This window comes from Hyla sarda, chromosome 6, assembly GCF_029499605.1.
Source record: "Hyla sarda isolate aHylSar1 chromosome 6, aHylSar1.hap1, whole genome shotgun sequence".
In the NCBI taxonomy this organism is placed as follows: domain Eukaryota; kingdom Metazoa; phylum Chordata; class Amphibia; order Anura; family Hylidae; genus Hyla; species Hyla sarda.
Genome location: NC_079194.1, coordinates 81767091 through 81794709, shown reverse-complemented (window position 1 = coordinate 81794709; position 27619 = coordinate 81767091). Strand labels below are relative to the sequence as shown.

The window sequence follows — 27619 nt, the reverse complement described above, 5'->3', positions numbered from 1 at the left end:
GCACTATCGCGCTCCGATTGGCTTACGCTCGGACGCCGTGCTATTTGATTGGTAGAAAATAAAAATTATAAACTGACGTGAATAACCATCTCACTTCCGGTTTAAGCAAGCTTGTTAGACTGGGAGACCTTGTGGGCTGTGACGGAGGAGGTGTGACTGGGAAGCAGAGTGTAGGGGACTGGGATGGTAGAGGAGGAGGAGGAGGTGTGATAGGGAGCCGGAGTGTGGAGGGAACTTGTGACTGGACGAGCTGTGACTGAGAATAAAGAACTACAAGTGATAGGTAACCGGGATAAGGTGTGAGGGGAGCTGGGGCTAAGGGGGTATGTGCGGATGGTAGGTGAGGAAGACTGGTGGGTGAGCTGGGGAAGAATGCAGTGTGATGTGGGAGCCAGGATGCGGGGAACAGTCAGTATGGAGGTGACTGCAGGGGTCTCTGGTAGTGAGGCTGGATGGAGGGGTCAGTATGGAGGGGTCTCTGGTAGTGAGACTGGATGGAGGGGTCTCTGGTAGTGAGGAGGGATGGAGCTGTCGGTATGGAGGGGTCTCTGGTAGTGAGGCTGGATGAAGCTGTCGGTATGGAGGGGTCTCTGGTAGTGAGGCTGGATGAAGCTGTCAGTATGGAGGGGTCTCTGGTAGTGAGGCTGGATGGAGCTGTCAGTATGGAGGGTTCTTTGGTAGTGAGGCTGGATGGAGCTGTCAGTATGGAGGGTTCTTTGGTAGTGAGGCTGGATGGAGCTGTCAGTATGGAGGGGTCTCTGGTAGTGAGGAGGGATGGAGCTGTCAGTATGGAGGGGTCTCTGATAGTGAGGATGGATGGAGCTGTCAGTATGGAGGGGTCTCTGGTAGTGAGGATGGATGGAGGGGTCAGTATGAAGGGGTCTCTGGTAGTGAGGATGGATGGAGGGGTCAGTATGGAGGGGTCTCTGGTAGTGAGGATGGATGGAGCTGTCGGTATGGAGGGGTCTCTGGTAGTGAGGCTGGATGAAGCTGTCGGTATGGAGGGGTCTCTGGTAGTGAGGCTGGATGGAGCTGTCAGTATGGAGGGGTCTCTGGTAGTGAGGCTGGATGAAGCTGTCAGTATGGAGGGGTCTCTGGTAGTGAGGATGGATGGAGGGGTCAGTATGGAGGGGTCTCTGGTAGTGAGGCTGAATGGAGCTGTCAGTATGGAGGGGTCTCTAGTAGTGAGGCTGTCGGTATGGAGGGGTCTCTGGTAGTGAGGATGGATGGATGGAGGGGTCAGTATGGAGGGGTCTCTGGTAGTGAGGCTGAATGGAGCTGTCAGTATGGAGGGGTCTCTAGTAGTGAGGATGGATGGAGCTTTCAGAATGGAGGGGTCTCTGGTAGTGAGGATGGATGTATGGATGGAGGGGTCAGTATGGAGGGGTCTCTGGTAGTGAGGCTGGATGAAGCGGTCGGTATGGAGGGGTCTCTGGTAGTGAGGCTGGATGAAGCTGTCAGTATGGAGGGGTCTCTGGTAGTGAGACTGGATGGAGGGGTCTCTGGTAGTGAGGAGGGATGGAGCTGTCGGTATGGAGGGGTCTCTGGTAGTGAGGCTGGATGAAGCTGTCGGTATGGAGGGGTCTCTGGTAGTGAGGCTGGATGAAGCTGTCAGTATGGAGGGGTCTCTGGTAGTGAGGCTGGATGGAGCTGTCAGTATGGAGGGTTCTTTGGTAGTGAGGCTGGATGGAGCTGTCAGTATGGAGGGTTCTTTGGTAGTGAGGCTGGATGGAGCTGTCAGTATGGAGGGGTCTCTGGTAGTGAGGAGGGATGGAGCTGTCAGTATGGAGGGGTCTCTGATAGTGAGGATGGATGGAGCTGTCAGTATGGAGGGGTCTCTGGTAGTGAGGATGGATGGAGGGGTCAGTATGAAGGGGTCTCTGGTAGTGAGGATGGATGGAGGGGTCAGTATGGAGGGGTCTCTGGTAGTGAGGATGGATGGAGCTGTCGGTATGGAGGGGTCTCTGGTAGTGAGGCTGGATGAAGCTGTCGGTATGGAGGGGTCTCTGGTAGTGAGGCTGGATGGAGCTGTCAGTATGGAGGGGTCTCTGGTAGTGAGGCTGGATGAAGCTGTCAGTATGGAGGGGTCTCTGGTAGTGAGGATGGATGGAGGGGTCAGTATGGAGGGGTCTCTGGTAGTGAGGCTGAATGGAGCTGTCAGTATGGAGGGGTCTCTAGTAGTGAGGCTGTCGGTATGGAGGGGTCTCTGGTAGTGAGGATGGATGGATGGAGGGGTCAGTATGGAGGGGTCTCTGGTAGTGAGGCTGAATGGAGCTGTCAGTATGGAGGGGTCTCTAGTAGTGAGGATGGATGGAGCTTTCAGAATGGAGGGGTCTCTGGTAGTGAGGATGGATGTATGGATGGAGGGGTCAGTATGGAGGGGTCTCTGGTAGTGAGGCTGGATGAAGCGGTCGGTATGGAGGGGTCTCTGGTAGTGAGGCTGGATGAAGCTGTCAGTATGGAGGGGTCTCTGGTAGTGAGGCTGGATGAAGCTGTCAGTATGGAGGGGTCTCTGGTAGTGAGGCTGGATGAAGCTGTCAGTATGGAGGGGTCTCTGGTAGTGAGGCTGGATGAAGCTGTCAGTATGGAGGGGTCTCTGGTAGTGAGGCTGGATGAAGCTGTCGGTATGGAGGGGTCTCTGGTAGTGAGGCTGGAGGAAGCTGTTGGTATGGATGGAGGGGTCAGTATGGAGGGGTCTCTGGTAGTGAGGATGGATGGAGGGGTCAGTATGGAGGGGTGTCTGGTAGTGAGGCTGGAGGAAGCTGTCGGTATGGAAGGGTCTCTGGTAGTGAGGCTGGAGGAAGGGGTCAGTATGGAGGGGTCTCTGGTAGTGAGGATGGATGGAGGGGTCAGTATAGAGGAGTCTCTGGTAGTGAGGCTGGATGAAGCTGTCAGTATGGAGGGGTCTCTGGTAGTGAGGATGGATGGAGGGGTCAGTATGAAGGGGTCTCTGGTAGAGAGGATGGATGGAGGGGTCAGTATGGAGGGATCTCTGGTAGTGAGCATGGATGGAGCTGTCAGTATGGAGGGGTCTCTGGTAGTGAGCATGGATGGAGCTGTCAGTATGGAGGGGTCTCTGGTAGTGAGCATGGATGGAGCTGTCAGTATGGAGGGGTCTCTGGTAGTGAGGATGCAGGAAGCTGTCAGTATGGAGGGGTCTCTGGTAGTGAGGATGCAGGAAGCTGTCAGTATGGAGGGGTCTCTGGTAGTGAGGATGGATGGAGGGGTCTCGTAGTGAGGATGGATGGAGCTGTCAGTATGGAGGGGTCTCTGGTAGTGAGGATGGATGGAGCTGTCAGTATGGAGGGGTCTCTGGTAGTGAGGATGAATGGAGCGGTCAGTATGGAGGGGTCTCTGGTAGTGAGGATGGATGGAGGGGTCAGTATGGAGGGGTCTCTGTTAGTGAGGATGGATGGAGGGGTCTCTGGTAGTGAGGATGTATGGAGGGGTCTCTGGTAGTGAGGATGGATGGAGCTGTCAGTATGGAGGGGTCTCTGGTAGTGAGGATGGATGGAGGGGTCAGTATGGAGGGGTCTCTGGTAGTGAGGATGGATGGAGGGGTCAGTATGGAGGGGTCTCTGTTAGTGAGGATGGATGGAGGGGTCTCTGGTAGTGAGGATGGATGGAGGGGTCAGTATGGAGGGGTCTCTGGTAGTGAGGATGGATGGAGCTGTCAGTATGGAGGGGTCTCTGGTAGTGAGGATGGATGGAGGGGTCAGTATGGAGGGGTCTCTGGTAGTGAGGATGGATGGAGGGGTCAGTATGGAGGGGTCTCTGGTAGTGAGGATGGATGGAGGGGTCTCTGGTAGTGAGGATGCAGGAAGCTGTCAGTGTGGAGTTTTGATCCAGTGTGGACGTGCTCCCAATTCCTCCTCCAGTGGGGAGCTAACAAGAACGTAGAGGCTTAAAGGGGTACTCCAGTTATGAAAAATGTATATCCTATCCTGTCCATATAGGAAAAGTTTTTATAGCTGGTGTACCCCTTAAATGTCTGGTATGGCAGTAATATGACAGAATAGACAAGAGTAAGGAGATTATATTGCAGCTTTAGAATGTAGTGTGGAGGGAGAGAAGGTCACAGGAATAGAATAGGGACAGCCTTTAAAGGGGTACTCCGGTGGAAAGCTTTTTTTTTTTTTTTAAATCAACTGGTGCCAGAAAGTTAAACATATTTGTAAATTACTTCCATTAAAAAATCTTAATCCTTCCAGTACTTATTAGCTGCTGAATACTACAGAAGAAATTTTCTTTTTGGAACACAGAGCTCTCTGCTGAATCATAACCACAGTGCTCTCTGCTGACATTTCTGTCCATTTTAAGAACTGTCCAAAGATGGAGAAAATCGCCATAGTAAACATATGCTGCTCTGGTCAGTTCCTAAAATGGACAGAGATGTAAGCAGAGAGCACTGTGCTCGTGATTCAGCAGAGAGCTCTGTGTTCCAAAAAGAAAATAATTTCCTCTGTAGTATTCAGCTAATAAGTACTGGAAGGATTAAGATTTTTTAATAGAAGTAATTTACCAATCTGTTTAACTTTCTGGCATCAGTTGATTAAAAAAAAAAGTTTTCCATCGGAGTACCCCTTTAAAGATGTAGTTAAAGTCCCAGAGATGTTCAGTCCGCACCAAAGCAAATATGGGAAGTGAGTGTATGAGGAAACGCATTAAGGAGAGAAGGTGTACTGAAGAAGGTGACATGAAGGATATGTAGGGAACTGTATGTAAGAAATTGGGGGCAGGTGTCTGAGCAGAAGGGCATAGGCCTCTGGTATAGGTAGAGCATAAGATGTACAGGAAAATGGGTAGCGGAGGTGGTGTGGAAGAGACAGGAGTGAAGAAATGTTTATATGTACAATGAATGATCACTGCCGAAGGAACTGCTGGCACCTGACGTGACCGATATCCTGATATTTCTCTAAAACAATGTGCTGACCTCTGCACAGCATAAGGCAGTATTTGCCACTCGTGTAAACATATTGGGGGAGATTTATCAAAACCTGTCCAGAGGAAAAGTTGCCCATAGCAACCAATCAGATTGCTTTTTTCATTTTGCAGAGGCCTTGTTAAAAATGAAAGTGAGCTGATTGGTTGCTATGGGCAACTGGGCAACAGGTTTTGATACATTTATCCCATTGACTTAAGTGTCTGAGTGTGGGCAGGTTGTTGGGGCCCGGAGGTTTGGTGCCAGTATTTCTGAAACAGCCGCAATTGTTGACTGTTCCCACACCACAGTATCAAGACTGGATGAGCCACGGACAGACATTCAACAGAAGAGCACACAACAGCAGGCCACGTGTAGTTGATACAAGAGGAGAGCGTCAGGCGGCATGTTGGGTATATCAGAAATGCATTACGCAGTGGATCCGATGACCCAGCAGTACTACCGTGGGCAAGTAAGACACATTTCCACAATAACCGTGTGTGTGCAGTTCAATAGCTGACGATTCTGCATCATAGCAGCCAATGTAGTCTGAGGACCAAAGAAAGATGTCATTCCAGACAACCTTCTGCCATGTGGTTCTGTAGGACTTGGACATATGAGTGGCCAGATCCTCATCTGGAAAAAGCAGCATAAAGTTGTCTGTTCTAGACATTCACTGTGGTTGGGTGTTTTAAAGGGGTACTCCACTGGAAGACATTTTCTTTTAAAGGGTAGCTCCCACCAAGTACTATATAATCTAATATGTCCCTACCTAGTAGTAATCTAGCCCTAACCCCCTACCTGGCTTCAAACATTTTTTAAATCGCTTTAATAGAGCAGATTTAGTGCTTCTAAATCTGCTCTATAAAGCAGGGCAGGAAGCAGCGCTTCCCAACAGGCGCGACGTCACTGACGCCTTGCTGGGAGCTTGCTTCCGCCCTCACATCGTCTATGCAGTGCTCCTGTCGGGAGCGCGCATAGATGATCTGCCAATAGCACGGAGGGCAGCTCCGGGGTCTCCTCCTCCCTGTTTAGCTGTGCATGTGCTATCCAGGGAGGAGTAGAGGAGCATCGCCGGCCTGCCGTGCACGTTGAAAAACTACAACTTCCAGTATGCCCATACAGCTGTCAGGGCATGCTTGCTGTTGTAGTTTTTCAGCAGCTGGAGGCACACTGTTTGAGAAACACTCATGTGTGATCAGGGTGCCTCCAGCTGCTGCAAAACTACAACTCCCAGCATGCCCTGAAAGCTGATGACTGTATGGTCATGCTGGGAGTTGTATAAAGTATTATTAGACCTCAGATCAGACTTCCCATCCGGAGGATCACCGCAGCAATGAGTGCACGCGCTGCCTCCGGACAGGGGGCGGGGCCACGAGCGAGGCCAGTGGAGCTGGCCAATGCGCGCAACCCCAGCTATCAGCGTGCTTGCTCTCGCCTGTTTGACAGGCGGGAGTGAGCACCGCAGTGACTGAATTCCGACTCATTTGCCAGGCTGAAATGAGTCGAAATTCTGTAGTGACGTCACTGCTGAATGCATTCGGCCACTAAGAGGGCGACCCCTAGTGGCCGAATTTAAAAGTGATTTTAAACTGGTTTAAAATCACTTTTTTAAATTAAAGTATATTAGAGATATGTTGTAAGTACTTAAGTACTACACCATATAAATTTTTTTATTTCATGACAGTTCCCATTTAAATGAACTGGTGATAGAAAGTTAAATAGATTTGTAAATTACTTCTATTTAAAAATCTTAATCCTTCCAGTACTTATTAGCTGCTGTATGCTCCACATTAACTCCTTTTCTTTTTGAATTTCCTTTCTGTCTGACCACAGTTCTCTCTGCTGACACCTCTGTCCATGTCAGGAACTGTCCAGAGCAAGAGAGTTTTGCTATGGGGATTTGCTCCTACTCTGGACATTTCCTAAAATGGACAGAGGTGTCAGCAGAGAGCACTGTGGTCAGACAGAAAGGAAATTCAAAAAGAAAAGTTCCTGTGGAGAAAACAGTGGCTGATAAGTACTGGAAGGGTTCATATTTTTAAATAGTAATTTACAAATCTATTTAACTTTCTAGCACTAGTTGATTTAAATTAATATTTTTTTCCAGTGGAGTACCCCTTTAAACGGGCATGGCCACGTCCAAAAACTGACTTTATTGAGGCATGTCAAAAGTTTTGATCAGTGGGGGTCTGGGTGTTCAGACCCCAACCGATCAGTAGAACAAAGAGAACCGGACAGACTCCTATAGTAAGTCTGTGTGACAGCCTCCTCTGGTACACTTATGGGGAGGTTTATCAAAACTGGGCAGAAAAATAGTTGACCAGTTGCCCATAGCAACCAACCAGATAGCTTTAATTGTTAAAAAAAGTCCTTCGAAAAATAAGAAACAATCTCGTTGCTATGGGCAAGTTTTGATAAATCTCAGTAGAGAAGCAGTGGTCAGTTTTGAAAGGTACAGGCTCATTCTATGAGCCAGTGGGTGCCTACCAGGATACCTGCTGCTAAACTACAACTTTCAGAATTCCCGGACGGCCGAAGGCATGCTGGGAGTTGTAGTTTTGCAGCAGGAGGCACCCTGAATGGGAAACACAGCTATGAACTAATTGTTTTTTATTGAAGTTATTCTGATTAGTTTAGTAGATTCTCTTTATATACCGTATATACTCGAGTATAAGCCGAGTTTTTCAGCACGATTTTTCGTGCTGAAAACACCCCCCTCGGCTTATACTCGAGTGAACTCCCCCACCCGCAGTGGTCTTCAACCTGCGGACCTCCAGAGGTTTCAAAACTACAACTCCCAGCAAGCCCGGGCAGCCATCGGCTGTCCGGGCTTGCTGGGAGTTGTAGTTTTGAAACCTCCGGAGGTCCGCAGGTTGAAGACCACTGCGGCCTTCAACATCATCCAGCCCCCTCTCACCCCCTTTAGTTCTGAGTACTCACCTCCGCTCGGCGCTGGTCCGGTGCTGCAGGACTGTCCGGTGAGGAGGTGGTCCGGTGGGATACTGGTTCCGGGCTGCTATCTTCACCGGGGAGGCCTCTTCTAAGCGCTTCGGGCCCGGCCTCAGAATAGTCACGTTGCCGTGACAACGACGCAGAGGTGCGTTCATTGCCAACGTACTTCTGCGTCATTGTCAAGGCAACGCCTCTATTCCGGGCCGGAAGCGCGGAGAAGAGGCACCCCCAGTGAAGATAGCAGCCCGGACCACCTCCTCCCCGGACCACCTCCTCACCGGACAGCCCTGCAGGACCGGACCAGCGCCGAGCGGAGGTGAGTACTCAGAACTAAAGGGGGTGAGAGGGGGCTGGATGATGTTGAAGGCCGCAGTGGTCTTCAACCTGCGGACCTCCGGAGGTTTCAAAACTACAACTCCCAGCAAGCCCGGACAGCCGATGGCTGCCCGGGCTTGCTGGGAGTTGTAGTTTTGAAACCTCTGGAGGTACGCAGGTTGAAGACCACTGAGGGCGAATGATGAGAAGAGGATGATGAAGGGGGGGGTGTGGGGATGATGAAGGGGGGTGGGGATGATGAAGGGGGGGGTGTGGGATGATGAAGGGGGGGTGTGTGGGATGATTACAAGGGGATGATGAAGGGGGGATGTGTGGGATGATAAGGGGATGATGAAGGGGGGATGTGCGGGATGATAAGGGGATGATGAAGGGGGGATGTGTGGGATGATGACAAGGGGATGATGAAGGGGGGATGTGTGGGATGATAAGGGGATGATGAAGGGGGGATGTGTGGGATGATGACAAGGGGATGATGATGAGGATGTTAATGACGGGTCTGGATGATGACAGGGGGGGATGAGGTATTTCCCACCCTAGGCTTATACTCGAGTCAATAACTTTTCCTGGGATTTTGGGTTGAAATTAGGGGTCTCGGCTTATACTCGGGTCGGCTTATACTCGAGTATATACGGTACATCAAATCCTAAAACAATCAAACCATATGTTTTTATTATGTTAACAGAAAAGGAAACAAATGGGTAACGGTGCATTTACACCATGTTTTGTGCCTCCTAGAGCCACATCTGATGAGACAATCTCAAAACCTCCATCTGCCGTATTCCTGCCTGACCCGTGCCGTACCCATATTAATTCAATGAGTCGGAGTCAGCTAGTGGGTCTGGTCGGGTCATTTTGGGGTTAGGGCAGCCTTGTGGTCAGTAAATGCTTTCCAGAGCCTTTGTGTCCCCTGCAGATCACTGTATAGTGTAACATATTGTGGGTACAGATGTGGAATAAATTGCTGGTACCCATCAGTTAACCCCTTAAGGACATGGCCCATTTTAGCCTTAAAGACAGCCAATTTTTATTTTTGAGCTTTTGTTTTTAAAATCCATAACTCTTTTATCCTTCCAGCTACAGACCCATGTGAGGGCTTGTTTTTGTAAAACGATCTTTCATTTTACCATAAAATGTACCTGGAGACCCCAAAAAAATGATTTGTGAAAAAACTGCAATTTTGCAAATATATATATATATATATATATATATATATATATATATATATATATATATATATTTGTTTTTTATGCAGTGCACTTTATGGTAAAAATTAACCCCTTAATGACAAGCGCCTTAAGTGCGGCGCTGCTAAGAAGTACTTAGCGCACAGTGCAGTTTTCCTGGATCATCGCGTCTCCGGACGTGGTGATCGGAACAGGATGACTGCTGATATCTATCAGCAGCCATCCCGGCATATCGCCCAGGGGGGACTCCCACCCGACGTAATGTAATAAAATTTTTCATTTGCACAGCTCACTGTTCGAAAGATCTGTCTAACGCCAGTGGGGTGTAAATGTTCACTGCACCCCTTATTAAATTCTGTGAGCGGTGTAGTTTCCAAAATGGGGTCACATGTGTCCATGTGTCACATGGGGTCCACTGTTCTGGCACCACGGGGGGCTTTGTAAACGCACATGGCCCCCGACTTCTATTCCAACCACATTCTCTAACTAAACGCTCAATGGCGCTCCTTCTCTTCTGAGTATTGTAGTTCGCCAGCAGAGCACTTTACATCCACATATGGGGTATTTCCATACTCGGAAGAAATGGGGTTACACATTATGGGAGGCTTTTTCTCCAATTACCCCTTGTGAAAATGAAAAATTTGGCGTAACATCAGCATTTTAGTAAAAAAAAGAATCAAATTTTTCATTTTCCTGTCCAACTTTAGCGGAAATTTGTCAAACACGTGGGGTGTTAAGGCTCATTGTACCCCTTGTTATGTTCCTTTGAGGGGTGTAGTTTCCAAAATAGTATGCCATGTGTTTTTTTTTTTTCCTTGCTGTTCTGGCACTATAGGGGCTTACTAAATGTTACATTCCCCCAAAAAACCATTTCAGCAAATTTGCTTTCCAAAAGCCAAATGTGACTTCTTCTCTTCTGAGCATTGTAGTGCGCCCGCAGTGCACTTGACGTCCACACATGGGGTATTTTCATACTCAGAAGAGATGAGGTTACAAATTTTGGGAGGCATTTTCTCCTATAACCCCTTGCAAAAATGTATTTACACATCTGACTTCAATGAAAAGTCATCAAACACTTATGGGGTGTTAAGGCTCACTGGACCCCTTGTTACGTTCCTTGAGGGGTGTAGTTTCCAAAATAGTATGCCATGTTGTTGTTTTTTTTTTTCCTTGCTGTTCTGGCACCATAGGGGCTTCCTAAATGGGACATGCCCCCCCAAAACCATTTCAGAAAAACTTGCTCTCCAAAATCCCACTGTCGCTCCTTCCCTTCTGAGCCCTCTAGTGCACCCACAGAGCACTTGACATCCACCTATGAGGTATTTCCTTGAGAGGAATGGGCTTACAAATTTTGGGGGGCTTTTTCTCCTTTTACCCCTTGTAAAATTTCAAAAACTGGGTCTACAAGAACATGAGATTTTGAATTTTCTCCTTCATTTTGCTGCTATTCCTATGAAACACCTAAAGGGTTAACACACTTTCTGAATGTCATTTTGAATACTTTGGGGGTGCAGTTTTATAATGGGGTCATTTATGGGGTATTTCTAATATGAAGACCCCTCAAATACACTTCAAAACTGAACTGGTCCCTTAAAAATTCCAATTTTGAATTTTTTTTGGGGAAAATTGCTGCTGAACTTTGAAGCCCTCTGATGTCTTCCAAAAGTAAAAACTTGTCAACTTTATGATGAAAATATAAAGTAGACATATTGTATATGTGAATCAATATATAATTTATATCAATAGCAAATTTTTCTATTTTCCTTACAAGCAGAGAGTTTCAAAGTTAGAAAAAATGCTAAATTTTCATGCCATTTTGGGATTTTTCACCAAGAAAGGATGCAAGTAACGATGAAAATTTACCACTGTGTTAAAGTAGAATATGTCACGAAAAAACAATCTTGGAATCAGAATAATCAGTAAAAGCATCCCAGAGTTATTAATGCATAAAGTGATAGTGGTCAGAATTGCAAAAAAAAGGGCTGCGTCCTTAAAGGGTAGCTCCCAGCATCCATTTTTTTTCTTTCGGTCCCTGCCTATTGCCCATCTATCCCTAACCCCCTCCCTGCCTTTACATTTTTTTTTTTTACTATATTAAAATGGCTTTTTGTCTGCCTAGTAGTGTGCTCACTACCAGGCAGACTTCCCCAGCAGGCGTGACGTCACTGATGCCTGCTGGGGCCGACACTTCCGCCCTTAGTTCACTATACAGGGTGCCTCCAGCTGTTTCACCACTACAACTCCCAGCTTGCCCTGACATCTACTGGCTGTCAGGGCATTCTGGGAGTTGTAGTGGTGAAACAGCTGGAGGCATCCTATGTTGAAAACAATAACTTTGTTAGCACAGCAGTGCTACTCCGCTCCCGCTCCCCCCCCAGCCTCTAGTGGTGAGCAGCGGCGGTGCTCTCCCGAACCCCGCTCCCCCCCCCCCCTGATGACCAGCAGCGGTGCAGACGTCAGACAGGATCATTTCTCAGCTCTCCCACATTGAACACCAATGGAATTTGGGAATTGTTAAGGGGACCTGAGGAAGGCATCAGCGGATGCCGAAACGCGTTGTCCCAATACTTTCAATAAAAATCGTTATCCTGCACCGCCTGAGTTTCTCAGTAATTTCACCACTCGAGCAGCGCCTCCACTGTACCAGCTTTTTTCCACCGTTTCTCCCCACATTGCATATCGGCTCCTTACTTAGGAGCTCGATGCCGGTGGGAGAGCAGCAGCTCATCCAACACTAGGGCTGCACAGGTCCCAGTGCGGCCCATCCAAGGTTGGTATATCACTGTTGGTGTGGTGGAGGGTGCACACCAGTGTATACATTTCTCTCAGGGAGCGCCCCCTGCACCTTTTTCTCCCCTCTCGTCTCCTAGCTACTTATTAGCTGCGGAATACTACAGAGGAAATTCTTTTCTTTTTGGAATGCTCTCTGATGACATCACGAGCACAGTTCTCTCTGCTGACGTTATTATAATTATAATAACGCTTTATTTATTGTTGTCCTTAGTGGGATTTGAACCCAAGTCCCCAGGACTGCAAGGCAGCAGTGCTAACCACTGAGCCACCATGCTGCCCTTAGCATACATCTGCTATGCATGGTTGCTAAAATGGACAGAGATGTCAGCAGAGAGCACTGTGTTCGTGATGCCATCAGTGTTTCAAAAAGAAATTAATTTCCTCTGTAGCATTCAGCAGCTAATAAGTACTGGAAGGATTAAGATTTTTTAATAGAAGTAATTTACAAATATTTTTAACTTTCTGCCACCAGTTGATTTAAAAGAAAAAAGGTTTTCACCGGAGTACCCCTTTAAAATCACTTTTTTTTATTAAAGTATATTAGAGATATGTTGTAGTACTTAAGTACTACAACATATAAATTTTTTTACTTCATGACAGTGCCCATTTAAGGGGTTAAACATTTGCTTTATTCTGTAGGTCAATGCGATTTATTTATTTATTTTACAAAATTGGCCTTTTCTGGACAATTATTTTTTTGTGAACTGGGAAAATGAGGGGAATGTTTATTTATTTTTTATTAGGGGAGGGGGTTCTGCGAGCTCCACTGAGCTACCGGCAGCTTTCATTTTCACTTTAGACGGTGAGATTGACATTGATCACGGTGTCTAAAGGGTTAAATGGCCAGTAGCAGCATAATCGCCCCTGCCAGTCATTAGCACTGTGTGTCTGGCTACTGATAGTAGCTGACACTAACTGCTCTGAAGCAAGCAGACATTGCTTGTGAATTGTGGTTCAGCAGAATCATTTAGAAGAACGATATAATGAAACAGAAATGATGGTCCCTGAACTTAATATTTTGTTGCACAACCTTTTGGGGCAATCACTGTAGTCAAGCGATTTCTGTAACTTTCAATGAGACTTCTGCACTTGTCTCCAGGTATCTTACCCCACCCCCGGTCCTGCTCCAGCTGTCTCAGGTGTGAAGGCGTCTTCTCCAGACTGCAGGTTACAGCTCTTTCAACAGATGTTGAATAGGATCCAGATCAGGACTCATAGAGGCCTCTTTAGAATAGGCCAATGTTTTGCTCTTGGCTAGAGATGAGCGAAGTTAAAGTGATTCGATTCGTCACGAACTTCTCGGCTCTGCGTTTGCTGACTTTAGCCTGCATAAATGAGTTCAGCTTTCAGGTGCTCCGGTGGGCTGGAAAAGGTGGATACAGTCCTAGGAGAGAGTCTCCAGCCCACCGGAGCACCTGAAAGCTGAACTAATTTATGCAGGCTAAAGTCAGCAACTGCCGAGCCAAGAAGTTCGTGACGAATCGAATCACTGTAAGTTCGCTCATCTCTACTCTTGGCCATTCTTGGGAGTTTTGGGTCATTATCCTGTTGGAGGACCCATGACCTGTGACCAAGCTTCCAGACACTGGGCAGCACCTTTTAGTTCTGAATGCCTTGATAGTCTTGAGATCTCCTTGTACAGATTCAGGTCACCCTTTGCCAGATGCCCCAAAACATACTGTAACTGAGCCTCCTCCATGCTTCACAATAAGTACAGTGTTCTCTTCTTTATAGGCTTCATGTTTGTATGCGTGAAAGTAGAGCTGATGTCACTTGCCAAAAAGCTCCAGTTTTCTCTCATCTGTCCAAAGGATGTTGGAGATTCATCAAGACCTGTGGTGAGGAAAAGTTGTCCAGTTGCCCATAGCAACCAATCAGATCACTTCTTTTATTTTTCAGAGACCTTTTCAAAAATGAAAGAAGCGATCTGATTGGCTGCTATGGGCAACTGGTCAACTTTTCCTCTGCAAAAGTTTTGGTGAATCTCCCCCACTTTCCCTATCAGGGCATTTTCACTGGAGCGAAATGTGCTGCCCAGTGTCGGGTAGCTTGGTCTCAGTCGGAAAAGAACGAAAGATATCAGAGCGGCAGATTAAGACAGCAATCCTGCACTCACCACAATAGTACGAATCACACGGCTCCTCTCACGGGACCTCCAGCAGACAGGTAGACGAACTCAGTGTGGGGCGCTCGGAGCGCCCCACGCTAAGTTCGTCTACCTGTCTGCTGGAGGTCCCGTGAGAGGAGCCGTGTGATTCGTACTATTGCGGTGAGTGCAGGATTGCTGTCTTAAAGGGGTACTCCAGTGGAAAACTTTTTTTTAAATTTATTTTAAATCAACTGGTGCCAAAAAGTTAAACAGATTTGTAAATTACTTCTATTAAAAAAATCCTAATCCTTCCAATACATTTTATGGGCTGTATACTACAGAGGAAATGCTTTTCTTTTTGGATTTCTCTGATGTCACGACCACAGTGCTCTCTGCTGACCTCTGCTGTCCATTTTAGGAACTGTCCAGAGCAGCATATGTTTGCTATTGGGATTTTCTCCTGCACTAGACAGTTCCAAAAATGGACAGCAGAGGTCAGCAGAGAGCACTGTGGTCGAGACATCAGAGAAATCCAAAAAGAAAAGCATTTCTTCTGTAGTATACAGAACCTAAAAAGTACTGGAAGGATTGAGATTTTTTAATAGAAGTCATTTACAAATCTGTTTAACTTTCTGGCACCAGTGGATTAAAAAAAAAAAGTTTTCCACGGGAGTACCCCTTTAATCTGCTACGATTTATTTCAGTTTGAATCCTATTGAACATCTGTGGTAGAAGCTGAAACCTGCAGTCTGGAGAAGACGCCTTCACACCTGAGACATCTGGAGCAGGATCTTATGAGGAGTGGGCCAAGATACCTGGAGACAAGTGCAGAAGTCTCATTGAGAGTTTCAGAAATTGCTGGTTCGCAGTGACTGCCCTAAAAGGTTGTGCAACAAAATATAAGTTCAGGTCCCATCATTTTTGTCCAGGTAAGTTTCATTATTCTGTTTTCCAAAATGATTCTGTTGAACCACAATTCAAAAGCAATGTCTGAATTTCATCAGTTATTTTCGGTTAATGTTTGTTTATTGTGACTTTTGTCAGTTACAAGTTACTTCATGGAGCATTGTGGGTATTTTTGCCTTTAACCCCTTAAGGACTCAGCCCATTTGGGCCTTAAGGACTTATATTTTCATCCACAGACTAGTATGAGGGCTTGTTTTTTGCGCGACCAGTTGTCGGTTGTTATGCCATCACTCACTTTACCATAAAATGTAAGGAGCAACCAAAAAAAATACTATTTGTGTGGGGAAATTAAAAAGAAAACCGCAATTTAGCAAATTTTGGAAGGTTCGTTTTCACGCCATACAATTTACGTTAAAAATGATGTGTTCTTTATTCTTTGGGTCAATACGATTAAAATGATACCCATGATAACATACTTTTCTATTACTGTTGTGCTTAAAAAAAATCCCTCTATTTTGAAGACCTATAAATGTTTTCATTTTTACGTAAAAGCGGCGGTATGAGGGCTCATTTTTTGCGACTTGATCTGAACTTTTTATTGATGCCATATTTGCTTATATAAAACTTTTAATACTTTTTTTAAATTAATTTTTTGGGAATAAAATGTTATAAAAAAAGCAGCTATTTTGAACTTTTTACGTTCGCCCTTCACCGTACGGTATCATTAACATTTTATTTTAATAGATGGGATGTTTACGCACGTGGCGATACCAAATATGTATATAAAAAAATTTGTTTTTACACTTTTTGGAGGTGAAATAGGTTAAATGGGACAATTTAAATTTTTATTGGGGGAGGGTTTTTTCAAATTTTTACTTTTATTTTTTACACTTTAATAGTCCCCATAGGGGACTATTTATAGCAATCATTTGATTGCTAATACTGTTCAGTGCTATGCATAGGACATAGCACTGATCAGTATTATCAGTCATCTTCTGCTGTTGTCTGCTCTATCGCAACTAGAGCAGAAGACCCGTGGAAGGCAGCGGAGGCAGGTGAGGGGACCTCCGTCTGCCATGCTGGATGATCAGATCACCACGGCAGTGCTCTGGGCGATCCGATCATCCATTCAAAGTACCGAGATGCCACAGATGCATCTGTATTGATTACGGCATCTTAGGGGTTAATGGCGGACATCCGCGTGGGTCCCTGGCTGCTATCAGAGCGATGCTCGCGGTTATGCATTGGACGTAAATGTATGTCCTGGTGCGATAAGTACCAGCTCACCAGGACGTACATTTACGCCCTGCGTCGTTAAGGGGTTAAAGGAAGGTACCGACAATTTTGTCCACGTCTGTATGTATAACTTTGACAGATGTAATAGCGCAGTCTACTGCATTAAAAAAAAAAGTACTGACATACATTGCCGTTTTCTGTAGCAGAGTTTGAATTGTCTCCTGGTAAATATTTTATGTTGTGTTTATTTTTATTTATTTTTTCCCCTTGGAGGTTTTGTGTTCCAGAAAGATAACATTCTTCAGATGACTCGGGAATCAAAGCAGCCTTCTTACAAGGTGGGAATTGCTTCACAGATATTGAGCTTTTGGTATGAGAGGAAAGTGAAATGTGAGAAAAAATTGATCTAGTAGAATTGATAAGGCAGCACAGTGTCTGGAGGCGGCTCGCAGATAGAAACCATTCACTGAGGTGCTGCAGGAAAGTGTCTGATGATCTCAGAAACCACTAGCTGACTCTTGTTCTGAATTTCCCAGACTGTATTATTTATAGCTGCAGGGAGAGCCAGCTTAGCAGGCAATGACCTGTTCTCCAAGAAGCAGCTATGTGTGTGCTGTACTTAGTATTCAGTCAGGATATTTTACATTGTAAACCAAAATGTTGCTAATGCAGTTTTCCACGTGAGGCAACTTTGTGAGTGTTGGTGGTTATCTCAGTATAGTGGTTATCTCAGTATAGTGTCCCTGTCACTTGAGATAACATTTGGCGTATCATAGGGACATGTCAAAAATTTTCATTGGTTGCGGTCTCAATGCTGATCCCCACCAATCAAGAGAAAGAGCATGTATAAATGTGCGGCAGCACGCTTTACTCCCTGCCCCTCAGCATTTTTTTTCCCTGCTGCTCCATTATTAGTCTATTTGGGAGCAAGACAAAGATGGCGGAGTTCTGGTTGCTTATCACCACTCATTCTCCTGATTGGTGGGGTCTCAGCACGGAGACCCCACCCACCAAAACTTCTCACATGTCGCTATGACATGTCAAAAGCTTAAAGGGGTACTCTGTTCTAGATATCCAAAGGATAGGGGATAAGATGTCTGATCATGGAGGTCACGCCCCCTACCATAAACTTGCATTGAGGGGGCATGGCCGTGACGTCAAGAGCGGGGCGTGACCGTGATGTCACGAGCCTCCGCCCCCCCATCACCAGTCATCTGGATAGGGGATAAGATGTTTAGGGGCTGCGTACCCCTAGAGTGACAATGCCCATTTAACTGGAACATATGCACATCACACATAGGTTGTATGTTCAGCAAAATATATACTGCAGAGGACCCCTTGAGTTTAAAGGGGTACTCCACTGCCTCAGCATTCGGGCTCGTGAAGTCACGATCATGCCTCCTCATGACGTCACAGCCATGCCCCCTCAATGTAAGTCTATGGGAGGGGGCGTGGCGGCCGCCAAGCCCCCTCCCATAGACTTACATTGAGGGGGAATGGCTGTGATGACACGAGCCCTGGCGCCCGCACTCAGCGTTCGGAATAAAATGTTCCGAAAGCTGAGGCAGTGGAGTACCCCTTTAGTGGACCAATTTAGTCAGTTAACACCATATTGTTTTTTGTGTGAAACCCAAAGGCCTAGTCTGCTGCTCTTTAGAATTTGATAAAGAATTGGGAAATAGACGAAAGGTAGTCAAGTTGTAGACTGCAATCAGTTTACATAGGTCATTGGGTCTAGAGATGAGCGAAGTTACAGTGATTCGATTCGTCACAAACTTCTCGGCTCGTCAGTTGCTGACTTTATCCTTCATAAATGAGTTCAGCTTTCAGGTGCTCTGGTGGGCTGGAAAAGGTGGATACAGTCTTAGGAGAGAGGCTCTAGCCCACTGGAGCACCTGAAAGCTGAACTAATTTATGCAGGATAAAGTCAGCAAACGCAGAGAATTTTGTGACGAATCGAATCACTGTAACTTCGCTCATCTCTAATTGGGTCTTCTGCAGGTGCATCTTGGTATTTGTCAGCGCAGAATTTTTCAGGTATCCAGACATAGCTGGAATGATGTTTTAATAAATGCTTTTGTCTAATTCAGTGCTCCCAAGTATGTGACTCTAGCTGTTATAACTACAGTGCTCAGTATGCTTTTACAGCCAGAATATGGCTCCATCATGTAGTTGGTTTCACACAGAATCTGCATCCCCTTGTTTTCAGGGAAACACAGCTTTTTTTCCCCAATGTGTGTTTAAATCCATAATGCTGAGAAACACTGACTGGCTGCAATTGTCTGTGGATATGAGTATTCATTGGATTTCTGCCTCAGGTTCAGCAATAGCACTATTCAACACGAAATTGTGGTGTTTGTATTTACCCACAGTATGGAGTTGTAGTTTACGACCATTGGAGAGACCATAAGATATGATTGAATCATTGGCTTCTGGAAAGGTTAAACAAGCAGGGAACCTACTGAGAGAAGATACAAAAGGACTCCACCTTTTTCTATAGGAGGAAAACTATTGTCTGTATGATAAACCTATGTATGTATGGATGGATGGTAAACTTATGTATGTATGGTAAACCTATGTATGTATGCCACAGAAACCTGAGCACAGCCAGCCAGAGCCTCTAGTGGCTTCCTACTAGCATTGTATAATGTAAAGCTATTCACGTTTGCTGTTATGGGCTGTTGCTATGCACCCCCAATGGTCAACAGAGAAGGGATGCCTAGTCCCCACTTCTGGTTGGGAAGTAGCCTTTCTTTTCCAATCTTGGTTGGGGGGGCGGCAGCATTTGCTGTGTAAATTCCTTTCTGTCGGCGCACACACAAATATCAGAAGGGGCGCATGCGCTGGGACCTGTGTCAATCACAGCAGTCCCAGCGCTGAGGTATAGGGGATAGACGTGGCGGCCGTGGGGCATAGCGAACCCCTGGACAAGCCTATCTGACTGTCAGTGACTGCAAAGAAAAGTGTGTTTTGTGGCCATTACAGCTGGAATAAAGAAGGTAAAAGTAATGCTGGATTACTAGTTTTCACACAATACACATACTATGGTTGGTTTATATGCCCCAAACTTCATGACAGTTGCGCTTTTAATGTTTTCCTATGCATGACCATGAAATCAGGCTGTTTGTGACTGTCTTCGTGAACGGTATCAGATGCATTTTTCACATATATATTACAATAATCCTAAAATCTTGCAGTTTCCATCCTAAAACTAAGTTGAGACCTCCTATTCTGTATAGATCATATCCCAGTAACGATATGTGCACTTTTTTTTTTTTTTTTTTCCTTTTGGGGGGCCGAACAGACCCTGAATGGGCCTAGACACAAAGGACACCGACTGGTCTTGTTAACGTTAAATGGGGTCTGTCAGATTTACACCAGGTGTACATTGTTTCACAGGAGTTGAGTGTACAAAGAATTACCACTTACTCAAGTACCATAGTTTTAATAAACGTAGCCAGCAGAGCTCCTCTTAATAGCTCTTCACAAAAGCTAAAGCTCAAAATCCTACCCTCCCCTGCTGTTCTAAAAAGGTCACAGAGAATACTCTGTAACATCTCCAATTTATGTGAATGGGACATGTCCTGTCTATTGTTGTCTATGTCCATGGATCCTCCCGTAAAGCATATATCTCTAAATGCTGTTAAACACAGCTCAGCCAAGATTGCAGCACTCAGAAATGTACAAAATTGAAAAATTACAATTAGAAAATAGGAACAGATTAAAAAATATATATATTTCAGCATCTGTATATAATTAGGAAAAAATAGGTAATACAGTCCCTTTAAAGGGGTATTCTGGCCAAAGACATTTTATCCCCTACCCAAAGGATAGGGGATAAGATGTCTGATAGCGGGGGACTTGCCGATGGGGACCCCCCACGATCTCCGTGCAGCACCCGCATTTTATGCGAGGTTGCGGCTCGAGTCTCGGAAACCAGTACTGGAGATGTGACGTCACGCCCCCCACCATTCATGTCTATGGGAGGGGCAAGATGTCTTTGGCCAGAATACCCCTTTAAGCCATATACAGTGGTCCCTCAACATCTATTGGTTCTGGGAAAACCGATAATTGGTTCCAACCTGATTAGTTGCTATGGGCAACTGTTACTTTTCCTTTGGACAGGTTTTGATAAATCTCCCCCATCCTGTCTTGCAGCGAAAATCTGCTGCACCACTTGGAGACTATGGGAGGAAGGTTATCAAGTTGTTCTTATTAAGATTTCTCTTTCTTTGTCCATATTAACCAATCACAGCTCTGCTTTCATTTTACCAAAGCAATCTCAGAAATTAAAGCTTGGCTCTGATTGGTTGCTTGATAACGAGGTACAATTTTTAACAGTCTGAAAGAAAAACGATCATTGTTGGCAGTTTAGTGTTTTTAAAACTGTTTAACCCCTTAAGGACCAAGCGTTTTTCCGTTTTTGCACTTTAGTTTTTTCCTCCTTACCTTTTAAAAATCATAACCCTTTCAATTTTGCACCTAAAGATCCATATGATGGCTTATTCTTTGCACCACCAATTCAACGTTATAATGACATCAGTCATTTTACCCAAAAATCTAGGGCGAAACGGGAAAAAAAAAATCATTGTGCAACAAAATTGAAGAAAAAACGCCATTTTGTAACTTTTGGGGGCTTCAGTTTCTATGCAGTACACTTTTCGGTAAAACCTTCTCTTTATTCCGTAGGTCCATACGGTTAAAATTATACCCTACTTATATAGGTTTGATTTTGTATTTTTTTTTTTTCGTGACCTATTCTACTTTAACATAGTGGTGAAATTTTGTGGCAACTTGCATCCTTTCATGGTGAAAAATCCCAAAATTTGATGAAAAAAATGAAAATTTTGCATTTTTCTAACTTTGAAGCTCTCTGCTTTTAAGGAAAATGGATATTCAAAATAAAAACATTTTTGGGATCACATATAAAATGTCTACTTTGTTTGCATCATAAAATTTACTTTTGGAAGACACCAGAGGGCTTCAAAGTTCAGCAGCAATTTTCAAATTTTTCACAAAATTTTCAAACTCACTATTTTTCAGTGACCATTTCAGTTTTGAAGTGGATGTGAAGGGTCTTCATATTAGAAATACCCCATAAATGACCCCATAATAAAAACTACACCCCCCATAGTATTCAAAATGACATTCAGTAAGTGTTTTAACCCTTTAGGTGTTTCACAGGAGTAGCAGCAAAGTGAAGGAGAACATTCAAAATCTTAATTTTTTACATTCACATGTTCTTGTAGACCCAATTTTTGCATTTTTGCAAGGGGTAAAAGGAGAAATTTTTTACTGATATTTGTAGCCCAATTTCTCTCGAGTAAGCACTTACCTCATATGTCTATGTAAATTGTTCGGCGGGTGCAGTAGAGGGCTCAGAAGGGAAGGAGCGACAAGGGGATTTTGAAGAGAACATTTTTCTGAAATGGTTTTTGGGGGGCATGTCACCTCTAGGAAGCCCCTAGGGTGCAAAAACAGCAACAAAAAAAAACAAACATATGGCATACCATTTTGGAAACTAGACCCCGCGGGGAACGTAACAAGGAATTAAGTGAGCCTTAATACCCCACAGGTGTTTCATGACCTTTGCAAATGTAAAAAAGGAAAAAAAAATGTATACATAAAATGTTTGTTTTCCCAAAAATTTTACATTTTTAAAAAGGGTAATAGCTGAAAATACCCCCCCAAAATTTGAAGCACAATTTCTACCGATTCAGAAAACACCCCATATGATGATGAAAAGTGCTCTACTGGCGCACTACAGGTCTCAGGAGTAGTCACTTTTGGCTTTTTGGAAGCAAATTTTGCTCTGGGGGCATGCCGCATTTAGGAAGCCCCTATGATGCCTGGACAGCAAAGAAAAAACCTCATTGCATTATATTTTGGAAACTAGACCCCTTGGGGAACATAACAAGGGGTATAGTGAACCTTAATACCCCACAGGGATTTCACGACTTTTGCATATTTTTTTTCCCACTAAAATGTGGAAAATTTCACATTTTTGCAAGGGTTAATAGTATAAAAGACCCCCCCAAAATGTGTAACCCCATCTCTTCTGAGTATGGAAGTACCCCATAAGTGGATGTCAAATGCACTACGGGCAAACTACAATGCTCAGAAGAGGAGTCACATTTGCAAACTTTGCTGAAATGGGGGGACATGTCGCATTTAGGAAGCCCCTATGGTGCCAGGACAGCAAAATACCCCCCACATGGCATACCATTTTGGAAACTAGACCCCTTGAGGAATGTAACAAGGGGTAAAGTAAGCCTTAATACCCCACAGGGGTTTCACAACTTTTGCATAAGTAAAAAGTAAAAAAAAAAAAATTTTTTCACTAAAATGTTTCCCCCCCAAATTTCAAATTTTTACAAGGGTTAATAGCAGAAAAGACACCCCACAATTTGTAAATACATTTCTTTGGAGTAAGGACATATCTTATTTTTTGATGATTTAGGCTTGGCGGGTGCACAGCAGGTCTTGCTTGAGTGGGAGCGCAGTCAGGGACCTTGAGCTTGATATGGAGCCAGGATGTGGGACCCCCCCCTCAAGGAGCGTTAATGGGGGGAGCACTGAGCCCTAAAATAGGGGAACACTATGGGGGACAACGGGCCGTAACTGGGGTAGACAGGTGGGGTACAGAGGCCCGTAATATGGGGTACAGTGGGCCAGAAAATTATAAAACATAATAATACAGGATATGTTCCCAGAATGATGCCTGCCCCAAACCCTATGCTCTGAATCATCATTCTGGGAATGTGATGTGTGTGGCTGTCCCTAACCTGTTGCTTCAAATGCGCACCCGCTCAGGTGTAGAGAGAGCGCTGCACATTTGAGGCAACATAAAAAAGTTCCCGATGATAGTGACTCAGTGACCTATGACCCATTTTTGACAACCCCCCCCCCCCCCCCAGAGGTCTTATCAGGGTTTTTTTTGGGCAATTTAGTGATTTATGGGGGTTATATTTTGGAATGTACTCTGGACTTGGTACATTGGTCAAATTATGGAAAATTCAAATACAAAGGGAAAATTTAGGGCTCCATGGAAGTGTGATACTCCCTGAAGCAGCCTATGCAGAGGCCCGGATTATCTGGGCAAGTGTCACACTGAATGGTGGTGTCCCTCCGTCTCCCCTTCCTGCAACACACTCTGCATTTTTCTGTGATCGTCCCTTCTTTCCACTGGGGGGGACCTCACCTGGAAAGTGTTGGCCTGGGGCGATCCTGGCGCCTATAACTCCAAACCCTTGGGAAGTCCAGCCTGATCTTTCCCGGTCAGCAAAGATCAGGAACCTTAGGACTTCTTCTTGGTACTGGAGGAATGTCCCTGTGTTGCCAGCATACTGGGATAGTTCAAAAGCGTTGTACATGGCAACCTGTACCAAGTAGACCGCAACGTTTTTGTACCATGCCCGTGTTTTCCGCATGGCGTTGTATGGCTTGAGGACTTAATCTGAGAGATCATATACCGATTGTAGTACAGAATACAATCGGGCTTGAGGACCAGTCCCACGGTACCTCGCACAGGGACAGGGGTGCTGCCTTTCCCATGAATAGTGGTGAGTATAAGGACATCCCTCTTATCCTTATACTTCACCAACAACAGGTTATCATGGGTGAGGGCACAGGACTCACCCTTGGGGATAGGCGTCTTAAGAATATTTAGAGGGAGGCCTCTCTGGTTCTTCCGCACGGTCCCAGTATGGTAGTGTGTGGTGCTTGGTATAAAAAGTGTAATAACAAAAAAAAAAATGTTTTTTTTTTTACTTTATTAAATCCTACCTGTCCCTACAATCCGCTGTCCCTATTCTAAGGCCCTGAGGGGGCTCCGGAGCTCTGAGGGGGATCCACGGTCTTCTCCTCACTGCTGCACCCGCTGACTGAACACAGATAGCGGGTGCAGCAGCGGGAAGGGACCGTTAACCCCTCCTCTGCCGCACTGCTATCGGCTGGACGATCGCCAGCAACGGCAGGTGATTGGCAGTGAATTGTACACCGCCGATCACCATTTATTATCAGGTCACAAGTGACCCAAAACGCCAAAGAACGCTTGCGTGATTTTCGCGATCGCCGACATGCGGGGGTCCCGGGACCCCCCTAGGCATTTGCATGGCATGCCTGCTGAATGATTACAGCAGACATGCCGTTCCGATCTCTGCCCAGCACGCGGCAGAGACCGGAGAAACACCAGGACGTTCTGGAACGTCCTTGGTCCTTAAAGCCCAGGGTGCGGGGACGTTCCAGAACGTCCTTGGTCCTTAAGGGGTTAATATTGTCCTTTTCTGACTCCTATAACTTTTTTATTTTTCCACCTACGGGGCGGTATGAGAGCTTATATTTTGCACCGTGATCTGAAGTTTTTATCGGTTTTGATCTGACTTTTTGTTCGCTTTTTATTCATTTTTTATAGTATAAAAAGTGACCAAAAAGATGCTATTTTGGACTTCGGAATTTTTTTTTGCGCATACGCCATTTATTTCTTTTTTCAAACTTATTAGGGAAGGGGTTAAATGACATTTATTCACTCTTCTTTTACCCTTTTTTTTTTTTTTGCAATGTTATAGCCCCCATAGGGGACTAGAACAATGCACACTGATTGCCAGCACTGTTCAATGATATGCAATAACATAGCATTGATCAGTGTCATCTGCGCTTGATTGCTCAAGCATGGATCTCGGGCATGGAGCAATCCAGCGCCGATCAGACCGCGTAGAGCCAGGTAGGCAGCCTCCCATTGTCCTCTCAGCTGTTCGGGATGCCGCGATTTAACCTCAGCAGTCCTGAACAGCTCCGCTGAGCTAGTCGGTGTTGATTTCTCCCTTTTAGACACCGCGATCGACTTTGATTGCGGCGTCTAAAGGGTTAATACCGGCCATCAGCCCGATTGGCAATATCCGGTATTAACCAGGAGCTCGCTCGACTTCTGAGCACGCTTCACAGATCGAGAGTCGGCCACATTAAGGAGTTAAAAGAAAAAACGGTCATTGTTGCCCATAGCAACCAATCATGGCTCAAGTTTAATTTTATTCACTGCTCTGGTGATATGAAAGCGGAGTTGTGATTGGTTGCTATGGGTAACAAGGAGAATATGACTGCTTAATAAATCTCCCCTTATCTGTCTAGAAGTAACTGTGCACCTCCTTTTTCCACTTCTTTTTTTTTATTTTTTAAATAAGGTTCCTTTTTATGATTCCAGCTTTCCCTTTTTAAGATTTGAAGGGAACAAAAGGACTCCCCAATGGGGTGTATGTATGATGGGCGTGATTGGATGCAGCTGCATGTCAGGAGGGGGAATCGTCATACAGCGCCCCCCTTCTGCTGTGTTATCCTGCCAGCGTCTGACTTGTATTGTGCTGCGAGGATTTAACTCCTACAATCCTAAAAAAGAAATATATAAGAAACAATTAGGGCAAAGTGAACTATACGCCCCGTAGTATGCAGCTTATGTGATAAAACTTTGCTAATACAGTTGTGTTTATTTTTACATGTATCTTTACACTATATATCTGTCACCCCCAGTGTCACAAGACACACTGTAGTCACAATGTCGCACAGTAATAACGGAAGTACCAGCCATTCCTGTGACAGATTGTCCTGCGTATGGTGCTTCCTCTGTTCAGCTCAGCCAGTGACGTAGATCGACTCAGTGATCCAACATCATCGGGCACCAGCGCTCCCAGGACGGCAAGCCTGGTATTTGCACAGAGCCCCCTGATGTATCGGCTGCTGGAAATTCTCTGCGAGGGGGTAATGCCAAAGAGGTTTCCTGGATTGTGTGCGTTTTTTTGTTCGCCTCCTACAAAATATTTTCCTCGATTTGCATTGACCGGAGCCTGATCTCTGAAGGCCTCGTGCCAGCGCCTTTAAGCAGCTTCAGTTTTTGTCGCCATGCCATTTTTTTTTTCGTTTTTATCTGTGTTTTGGGCATTTTGGACCAACTGCTTGTACCCATCTGTGTGCTAGAATACTGAAAAAGCAAAAAGCATTAGATTAGGTTTTGACGATACAAGCCAGTGAAAGGCTGTCTGGGATATATGCCAAGCGCTGGCAGAATACTAAATGACCGATTCTGTATTAATGTATTGTCAGTGGACCATTTCTCAATTTCTGTCCTAAAGGAGATGGTCCAAGTAAAAAGCAGGTATTGCAGCATTGGCTTTGTTTGATTATTATATTGTTTTTTTTCAAATTTTTTATTTTTTTTTCTATTTTTAATGTTGATGTCCTCTTTGTGATGGTTTACATGGCAGGGAGGGAGTATACATAGCATTCAGGGGATGCATCTAATATAACCATTTCTGGGCTTTGTTTGGAGACGTGTCCAATGCTTTATATATGGGGAACAACAATGACTTTTTTTCTGTACAGAATTACTTTGTTGCTCTTTCTTTATATATTTGCAGTGATTTTGTTCCGAGTTTATATTTATTTCAATTTTATTTTTGTGCTTTTGTTTCTCATTTCAGAGTTGAACTCCATTACAGCGATGCCTCACTGTGTGGCAAGTAGTGTAACTTTTCTATTCTTTTTTACTTGTCATAGTTACCCAGCAAACGGGCTTTAAGTCTGGGAAGTGTATTTACCCTTAGATTTAGATTGTTGCAAGTAAATATAGGGCCACAATCCTAAGGCTCATGTAGGAAGTGGCTGCAGTATTCATTAATATATAAAATATATATTATACATAAAATATAATACATATATGATTTAGATTTATAAACATAATTTTTTTTCTTTAATATTTTTAAGATAGTATTCTTAAAATTAAATCCTGGATTATAAAATATTGATATAAATCTTCAGCTGCCGGTGAACAATAGCTTTTGTATCTTGTTACGCCAAAGCATCTGCAGTTGGACAGCAATTCCGATTTCCTGCATAGAATGTAGATTTTAATACTAAAACTATAATATGCATATGTGCTATACTATATATTATAATTGATTTATTTTATTTATTTATTTTTTAGCCTAGCACCCAAATAATTTTTCTTCAAGCAAAAGATTTTGAAGAAAAGAAATCCATCTTTATTGGATACTTTTTTAAAAAGCGTGTATGCACATCAAATCTCAAGAACATACATCAGTTTTTCCCCACCAGGGTGCCTCCAGCTGTTGCAAAACTACAGCTCCCAGCATGCCCGGACAGCCAAAGGCTGTCCGGGCATGCTGGGAGTTGTAGTTTTGCAACAGCAGG

General features: G+C 44.8%; 1 long non-coding RNA gene across 1 annotated transcript; it reads left to right on the top strand.

Annotated features, from left to right (window-relative positions):
• The first annotated feature begins 211 nt into the window (after positions 1-211).
• Positions 212-26924, top strand: LOC130275821 (uncharacterized). The gene is made up of 4 exons (XR_008844911.1): positions 212-283; positions 5233-5393; positions 16694-16758; positions 26890-26924. It is a non-coding gene; the product is annotated as an uncharacterized LOC130275821 (long non-coding RNA).
• Positions 26925-27619: the final 695 nt, after the last annotated feature.